The sequence below is a fragment of the Apus apus genome, chromosome 15 (assembly GCF_020740795.1).
Source record: "Apus apus isolate bApuApu2 chromosome 15, bApuApu2.pri.cur, whole genome shotgun sequence".
Lineage (NCBI taxonomy): Eukaryota > Metazoa > Chordata > Aves > Apodiformes > Apodidae > Apus > Apus apus.
Window position 1 is genome coordinate 11,119,978 of NC_067296.1, and position 9,786 is coordinate 11,129,763.

The 9,786-nt window shown below is 37.5% G+C and overlaps 1 protein-coding gene across 2 annotated transcripts in view; it reads left to right on the forward strand.

Annotated features, from left to right (window-relative positions):
* EDN3 (endothelin 3) overlaps positions 1 to 8,160 on the forward strand; it is a 31,827-nt gene extending 23,667 nt beyond the window's left edge. The window contains exons 5-7 of one of the 2 annotated variants that reach the window (XR_007890974.1): positions 4,488 to 4,584; positions 6,398 to 6,506; positions 8,083 to 8,160. The gene's annotated coding sequence lies outside the window, so the exon portion shown is untranslated. Of the gene's footprint in view, positions 1 to 4,487; positions 4,585 to 6,397; positions 6,576 to 8,082 lie in introns of those variants that run through there. The other variant, XR_007890973.1, reaches the window with a different exon arrangement.
* Positions 8,161 to 9,786: the final 1,626 nt, after the last annotated feature.

Sequence of the window (9,786 nt, forward strand, 5' to 3'; positions counted from 1 at the left end):
CTGGAATTCCAAAACTGCACTAAATTTGAACAGATTATTTATAATTCTTAAATCAGGCTGCTGTCACAGAAAGGAAAGCATGAACTGCAAGAGGTACACTTCTACCCTTCTCCAGATTTTTAATTGAAATACAGCACTCAATTAACTTGTGGTAAACTAGGAATAAAATAGCTATCTATTCACAAGGATCAAAGCAATGCACTAATGGGATACAAACAGTTATTGATTTAAATGATTAACAATAATAAATGCTACTAACATAGTTAATAATGGTACCTTGGCATTAATAGTAGAAAACTCATTAAAAATATGCTTATATAGAAAAACAGGTCCGCAGTATTAACTGGAAAAACACTGGAAATACACTTTGCGTATGAAAACATTCAACCAAAGCTGGATGATATCAACTTTGTGCATCATAAGAAGTTCTCAGCATAAATACATTCAATAAATTAGAGATTACAGAAGAAAGGTGCTATGACAGCACAAAGGACAAAAAATAGCCATGCCATTGTCATCAATACCTTGTATTTGCTAATCTTAGAGACAACATCCAACTCCAAAAACTCCAAACAACAGGAAGCGCTACCAAGTCCACAGCAGTTTAATCTGTGTTTAAGCACAATAAAATAGCTCTTCCACTCTGCAGTGTAATGCCCCCAGGCCTGTCATTGCCAGTATTCTCTGGGATTTTTTTTTTTTTTTTGAGGTGGGGGGAGAAGAAGAAGAAAAAAGAAGAAAAGGAAAAACCACAATCAGAAAATGGCTACTTGACCTGCTTGTCTGAGTCACCCTGTCTTTTTCTGACAGGGGAAAAAGATTAACAGGATGAAGGGTCTAGAGTACAAGTTTTACGAGGAGCTGTTGAGGGAACTGGGGTTGTTCAGCCTGGAGAAAAGGAGGCTGAGGGGAGAACTTCTCGGTCTCTACACCTACCTGAAAGGAAGTTTTAGAAAATTGGGTGCTAGTCTCCCAAGTAACAAGCAATAGAACAAGGGGAAATGGCCTCAGGCTATGTCAGGGGAGGTTTAGATTTGATATCAGGAAAAAATTCTTCACCTGAAACAGGCTGAGAGGGAAGTAGTCAAGCAACCATCCCTGGAGGTATTTAAAAGAAGTGTATATGTGGTGCTGAGGGACAGGGTTTAATGGTGGCTTAGCTGTGCTGGGTTAACAGTTGGACTTGATGATCTTAAAGGTCCCTTCCAACCTAAGACACAAACTAGGATAAATTCTACTGCTGTACCTTATGGAGAAAAGCGGAGCAGACTTTTGTCCAGACAAGAAGATTTGTTACCATAACAAAGCACAAACAGACAATATTCCAGCATCAGTTTATCATAAATTGTGTTCATGGGCATACTGGTAAAGGCATCTGGAATATTATAGTTTAGATATTACGATTTTGAGTCACAGTGTAGGCTTTTTAGCGAGTGCTATTATTATTTACAAGGAGCAATAAGTCCTGATTTGTACCCTAGCTTACTGAAGTCCAAGAATGACCTAACAGCTAAACAGACACTCTTTGATTACCTTTTTTAAAGAAAATTAATATTGGAAATTGCTAGCTTTTAGCAGTTACAACGTTTTTAAAATTTATTTCCTTATTTTTGTAATAAACTCAGTAAGTCTCCCCACATACTTACCTACATGTGCATTCCATATGTGCTTTCTTCCCTTTTCAAATGCAATCACTGCAGCATTTTTAGTCTGTCTTTGAAATACAGAGCTATAGGATTACACATTGCTGCAATTTTAATTAAGTTGTACATGCTGATGTGATTAATGGAATAATGTCAAAGAAGCATTTATAAGAAGACAAGAGTAAGATTTTGATATTTTCTTTTTTTAGTAGCAAAGCTGGGACATAGACTTTTGATGCTGATAAACCTGGCCCCTGTAGACAGCACTGGTCTACCACACTGTTCTTGACTTTCCATGTAGAACTCTCAGTCCCTAGATGCTGTCCAGATTTAAGCAATTAGTATTGCACAGGATGATCTTCGTCTGATCTCTTGTTCCCATATGGTGTCCATTAAGAAAGTGATTCACAAACTGTTAGTGGTGTGGTGGTACTCTTGGAATAAAGCAAAAATCAAGGACAAACACAAGTAGTGCCTGGTGACACACTCTCACTTTCAATGTGTCCAGCATCAGAGCTTAGCTAGGAAGCTTCCTTTTACTAGTACTTTTCTCACTTTCCACCTTCACTCTTTTTTTTCCTGTCACAGTTTACTGCCCCTACAGCTGTGCTTATGCAGCCATTTGTGGGACCACAGGGTGAAACAGATTGTTAGAAATATTTCTTCCTTCTATAGATGCAGTCCCTTATAATAAAAAAAATATTAGTTTATTATAAAATAAATATTTTAGAGGAAAACTCTGAAAATCATCTGGTCCAATTTCATTGCTAACTTGAAAGTTAGAAAATTCAAAGTTTAGATCACGTTGTTCAGGACCTTGTCCAGTTGAATTTTGAAAATCTCTAGTCTTTCACAACTACTCTCATGCTGTTTGCCAGTGACTGAACACCTTTACATGGAAGAATTTTCTCCTTTTATCTGATCATAATTATTCCTGCTGTAATCCGTGTCTGTTGCTGACCATCTGTGTGCTTCCAAGAAAAACTGTAGCCTGTTTTCTGCATAACCACCCATGAGGTCAGTAAGACAGCCCCTGCAGCCTCAGCTCCAGGCTAAATAAACCCATCTCTCTCAGAATCTGCTTGTATGTTAAGTATTTCACATCCTCCACCAGTAGCTGGGGGACTGGACTCTGTAGGAGTTCATTAGTATCTTCCTTGAGCTTGGGATCCCACTGAAGCCCCCAAACATGATCTCACAAGTGGTTAAACCAGGGGGATAACCACTGCCTTGGCCCTCTGGCAGCTTTCTGCACGCAGATAGCCTTCAGCTGCATTGTCAGAGATGAAGAAGCAGTAAAACTCAGATGTGTAGGGATGCCTAGAATGTAAGTTTCCACTGTGACTTAATTCAAAACTTATTGAAAAATAACAGACATTTTCGTGACTTTACCCAACATTCATTCACATCCTCACTAGGGCCAAATCCTACATGCCATAGGGCTTATCTGTATGAATGTATTTAACTCAGAGCAAGATGCATCAAAACTAAAAAGTGCTTTATGACTGCTTTGATCAAAACATGTAAAAATGAACCATTGGTCTTCATTTTACCACCAATCCTACTTCCCCAGAAGGGGGTGGATTTTTCCCTAGGGACATGAAAGCACTGTAGAAGAAATAGAATGGATTTCTACAGTTCTTTGTGTTGCTATCACCTCATAAAATTAGAAATAATCGGCATATATTGGCATACTACAATGGAGAGTCTGGGACGGTATCTGGTTACAAACTGACCCTAGGACAGACATCACACTTGCACCAACACAGCAGCAGCTTTGACAGGTTTGTATAATAGTATTGCTTGAAAGATGCATGAAGCAATCCTTCCTCTTCTGCAGTCCTGTATCTAAAAAGAACACACAGCAAGAAAGAGCCCAGAAGAACACCACAGATGGTGGAACACCTTTGCAAACATGCTTGTCAGATCAGAGTGGAAATTTGGAGGTGTTCTGCCTATGCTTTTCCACACTTCCCAGTCCAAGAATCAGCTGATCCTTATGCAGAGTTTCTTGGGTTTATTGTGCAATATTCCCATGACTAGTCTATACTTTCAATAAACTAAAAATTAGGCTAACCCTTCATGAATTTAAGTTTAATTAATACTGTTTTTTTCCTCTCTCCTTTGCTTACATGCATATGAATGTGTATAGCTGGTTTAAAAAAATATTGTCTAGACAATTATTTCACAATCTCTCTGCAGGCAGATACAGCTGCCTTAGTGTAAAAATTAGGAAGTCAGGGAAGGACATGTTGGCTACTAGAACAGTGTTGAAATACAATAAATGGTACTCATCTTGAATACTGTTTCATGGCTTCACTCAACTCTGGGTCCAACAAGCAAGTGAGTAAGAAAGTCAAGTCTCAGGAGGATGAAGACAACAGAACCTTTTCTCGGTACAGCTTCACTCCAAGCTGTGCTGCTTCTGGGTCTGAAAAACTAACGAGGCCACCATGTGTTATAATGCTTGTCACACCCCATGGAATTACAAACAGCTTCTCATTCACAATATTTCTGAACTGTATTAGGGTGGCCTGGGAAAATGAAGTCCATACTGTTATGTTTCCTCTTGCATGAGGCCTGTGAGTTCATAAATGAAAAGGTAACAAAGATTGCAGACTTCAGCTAATCACAGTAGGTTTGTTAATCACAAAGCAGCTTAATCTAGGAATATTAAAACAGTAGAATTTTTGAGAGATCTTAATAGTCTTCAATAAAATTAAAGCAAGATGGCTTAGCAATGAGCCATCCATACAGTATTAAAATTACCTGTTGTAAGCAGATTTGATTGTAAACTGAAAAACTAATTGGAACTGCCATGACTAAAAAAGTCTTTTTGTCTAGACTTCTGGTTCACATCAGCTGCAGCGTGACTCAAAGTGTGACTGTAGGGGACTGAAATGGAGAAACAGGGTGCCTAATGGAACACCTGAAACAACAGGTCAGTATCTGCTCTATATTATCATGATGTGTTTGCAGAACATGTGCAAGAATAAAAGACACCACCTCACTGAAGAGCTGGAGAGAGCAGCTTTCAGTATGGTTAAGTTATTCTAAGTGCCATGTGTAGAGGCTCATTTTTCCCTTTAAAAAAAAGCCTTGTTTGGTAGAGTACCCATAGGTTTCTGGCTCTGTCATGTTAATCCTGCATGGTCTTTTGGTAATCCAATTATTTAAGCACAGCAGAAACCAAGAAGTAACTGTTGAGGGCTTGCTATGTGATGAACATGCAGTTTGTTAGAGTATGTATAGATTTCTTCTTAAAATTTAAGTACTGTGTTTTCAAACACTACTTTTTGGAATAGAAATAAGAAAAGAAGGAAAAAGCAAGGGGGAGAAGGAAATCCTTTTTTTCATAATTCTAAGTATCTTCATTTTATGGATCCTGGCTATATGAATCCCTGTCCCAATATTAGTATTCTACTTTAAACACTTCCCTACATTTCTCCTTTGGTATGAGACCTAGCAGAATTTTTCACTGCTTAGGAAGCTGCCTCTGTCAGAAATTTGACTTTTGCACTTCTCAGTGTTTGTGATCTACTTGTGCTCCCAGTTTGTCTATCTAACCTGACATTTGCTCTGCCATGGTTGTTTATTACATGTATTCAGTACAGGAAGGTATCAGTCTAGTGTACAGCTGAAGGCTCTACAGCAAAATAATCAGTTTTTTTTATTATTAATCCCTAGTATATGATCCTTTCAATTTTTTTGGTACAGCTCCCATCTTTTCTGAATACGTATTTTTAGTTACCTTAATGCATAGAAATCCTCCTAGTTTGGTTTTCATAGTGCTTCAATCCCTACAAATATCCATGTACATACGTTCATCATATGACTAACCCTGTTGAAATCACCAGGAATAGCTTCAAGTATGAACTTATGCACCAGCCTGTGTATATGGAAACTGAATGCTGAAAGATTCAAGTTGTTCAGAACTTAAAATCCACATATTATGGCCTCTTTAAAGAGATTGAAACCATATTTTAGGGCTACTAAAATTATTTTAATTTTCAAAATATAATCAGTGACTTCTAGAATTATAGGCTCGGTTGAAAATGAAGCACTCAGGCAGAAAACATTTCTGGGATACTAACAGAATTATTCAATCAATACTTAGAAACATTTCAGGATTACAGTTTGTTCCAACAAAAATCCTTTCCCTCTTGTCATACCAAAATACATCTAAATTTCAAATATTTTTGTATTCTTCACTAAAAGCTGCTGTTCTCAGCACAATTCAGCATTGCACAGGTAAACCCCATAAGCCCATTATTTCCTTGGCAAACAGTTCAAAGACAATATAGTTTTTATTTCTTAGTTTCAAGTCAGACTGTTTCACCTTTCATCTTGAAAAGAGATTGGAAATCTGATAAATGTAATCCACTGAAGAAGATATTTGTGAATTTTTTTCTCTCTAAAACTTCTGGAAGCCTGCTTATTTTCAAAAACATCACCATGTACATTTTGAGGAAAAAAAAACTCCACAAGAAGATCTGAAAAGTGACAGGCACTTCAAAAGTTGTGTGAAGAAAAAATTCCAATGGCAGGGATGGCAAGTTGTTTTTATACCATCCAGTCTCTTTTTCTGTTGTTAAGTTTTATTGAAAATTAAACATGTTACCTGCACTAAAAACTGAGTCAGTCATCTGCCTGGAAGAGACCACTGGTTCTACAGAATATTCCACAGTAGAGACAGCTGGAGCTGAGGGAAGGACTTGAGAAAGCCTCATAACATCTCTTTGTTCTGCCCACAGGAACTTCCCCAGGAGAACTGCATAGCATCTACTAAGCACTCATGGAGGGCTCGAGTGCATCAAGAAATTACCATGGCATATTTATGAGCAAGGCCAAGGATCACCACAAGTAATTTTATAGAACTAAAATAAACAAACATTTCAGAAACTACAATGAGATACGCAAACACACAAAGAAAATCCAGAGACCGCCCCAGCCCCTGATGGTTGATGTGTGGTGATGATCACTTTCAACACCCAGCAGCAGGGCAGACTTTCTTTACTTAGCAAGCAGACATTTAATTATTCATTATTGTCCCTCTGGTTTTGTTAAGTTCTTTTCTTACAATTTGCTTACTATGCTGTCTGTTCTTCAGCCTAGGGATGGATGAATTAACCTAAAAGTTAACTAGCTCAAGAACTTAAGAGTGGTTTAGCCACAATTGCACGTCAGCCAATTTACCCTGCATACACACACAGATAAAACCACTTTTTTTGAACAGTGAATTAGCTTCTGTGGTGTTACACACTACTGTGTCCTAAACTACTCTTACCAAGATGATGAATTTAAAACTAATATGGTAATCTCTATATTTCACAGTCGATCTAGGTCTACACAAGCAAAACCAACTGTTGAAAGTTTAATTTTATACCAACAAAAAAAGAAGTGTGGAGTTAAGCTGTTTGAAAGCTCAACCTGTTAACACGTGAGGAACTCCCCTTCCCCCTCCAAGAAACAGTCTCCAGCTTTGCCATGCAATTGTGCTTACTTTATGGGTTTTTCCTTGGCATCCTACATTACAACAACACAGAACCTTGCAAACATTAGACTTTCATGTCAGATAAAGCCTTTATTTTTTTTTTAATTAGAAGGAATTGCCAAACACTAACTCACAACAGCATTCTTGTCAATTTTTAAAGGCATTACAAAGGACAGTTAAGAACAGCTTTGTAACATGTTTGTTTCAAAGCAAAGAATTCCTTAAAAAATAAATGCAAACTTTAAAAAATGGATCACAGAAGTAATAGTGTTCAGAACAAGCTTCAAGGTCAACAGAATATGTTTATGAGACTGCAATTTGTCAATACAATTTAAGAACCAAAAGGCCATACTGTCTACTGTTTTCTACCTATTGGAACACATTCATTAAAAATTTGTGATAAAGAGTGATGAAATCTCTAACTTCAAATAAATTAGTGACACCGAATCTACTGATTTTTTGCTATTAAATCCTCTCTTTATTATTTTTTTTAAGCATGGAAGTGTATTAGCATCTTGAATAAAGAAGTATCTTCCTGATACCTGCATCAAATTAAAAGAAATTTGAAGGCATAGGAAGGCCTTAAAGCCACACCACTCCCCTCAGGTGCAAGAAGTTTCTGAGAACTTTACAACATGTATTGTAGTTGTATGTGTTTTCCAAATAGTTAAAGAAAGATACCTTCAGGAAATGAAGACATTTGAGATATTTAAAGCATGGTGGTAAAAATAAAATAGATGAGTCTTTCAGTATTACACTCCAGATCAGCAGAGCCAAAGGAGTGATTTCACTCTCTTCAAAACACCTGACGTAGCACAGGACTTTAAATTTACAGAGGGAGAACAGTGACCTGAGAAAGGTGGATGTGGAGACCTGTCAGACCAAATGCTCTTGAAAATTGCTTTCTCTGAAGTGTTTAGTTTTAAATAACATATTGCCTTTCAGAAACAAGATGTGTACTGTAACGCTGCTTAGGACAGAACTGCAAGTGTTGACCTGACCCGTTGAAGGAGATCATAATGAACGACAGAGGTTCAGAGCCTAAGGCCTCTGATTGGAATGACACTCTATGGAACTCTGTATCAAGAAAGGTGATGGCTGGAGGCTTAAATGGGGCTCCCTGAAGACCATGAGCAGGCTCAGCAAGGCATTTTATTTAGGAATCATCACACTATTGACCAATGTTCTTCATGGGTTAGACTCATCACTAGCTTGGCAATTCAAAGTCTGCAGTATAACCCCACTTCTGAGCACTCTTCTGCCTTGTGATCAGCATGCTGCCAGGGCAAAAGTGTGGCAGGAGACTGCCATGCATAATCTGCCTGTATGGCTCACAAAAAGCAGTTTTATGAAAAATATACAAGCCACTATAAGCAAATTGACAAGAATACTTCTGAATTTTAAAGATTTGTCACAGGTATTGTCATTATATAAATTCTAAGCTAACACTCTAACAGGACTCTGGAGAATTCCTCAGCAGCTTTGTTATGATAAAAAAGTTCTTTCCAGGATTTGATTGCCATTGTGAACTCTGAAAGGCTGATTATGGTACAAGATATAGATGCACTTCCTGCGCTTATATGTAGAACAAACAACTCTTACCATAAAATAGATTTAAATATATATAAAAGCAGTAGATGCAGTTGCCAACACTTAGTTAATGATTTTTACTTTGGAAATGAACAGAACCCATTTGTCTTTGTAACAACACCTGCCCCTCCTAAAACCATAAGACTAGGCGTTGGCTCAGAACTGAGAAATACATTCATTAAAAAAGCAATAAGCAAGAATACTTACAGAAGATTAGATGTAATATAGTGTAATGATGGAAAAGAACCAATTTATATAAAGATCCAACAAGTCTGTTGAAAAGTGGGGTTTTATTTTTCCAATGCTTGTTGTTGTAGAATATGTAAAATGCAAGGTCTTGCTCTTTCATACTTATGATCTGATTTCAGATTGGTCTACTGAGAATCACTAACAAGCATGAGCACAAGAGAAAAGTTAGCATTGTGCGGTGAACGCAAAATAAAATACATGGCCCAGTACTTGGTACTGAAATGTTTTGACTGGCTATAACTGATTTTTCAGGAACACTCAATGTTTTAGACAATTTCTTCCAGAATCACAGAATCACAGAATCACAGAATCACAGAATCACAGAATCACAGAATCACAGAATCACAGAATCACAGAATCACAGAATCACAGAATCACAGAATCACAGAATCACAGAATCACAGAATCACAGAATCACAGAATCACAGAATCACAGAATCACAGAATCACAGAATCACAGAATCACAGAATCACAGAATCACAGGGGTTGGAAGGGACCTCGAAAGATCATCTAGTCCAACCCCCCTGCCAGACGCAGGGTCACCTAGAGTACATGACACAGGAAAGATTATATTCAACCATACACCCCATTAATCACTCAAGATACAATTATTATTTTATTTGGTTTACTTTGTCAGGATGTTTTCCACTGTTAATCACTACTGTATTCCTAGAGGCACTAAATGACTTGTGTCACAGACTTCATTGAGACTCCTTGTACCATTCAATGAAGGAAAAGCTCATAAAAACTACCCCAAGCACTATACTCTACAGATTAAAGTTCCTTCTATTTCAATATGCTTCAGATCA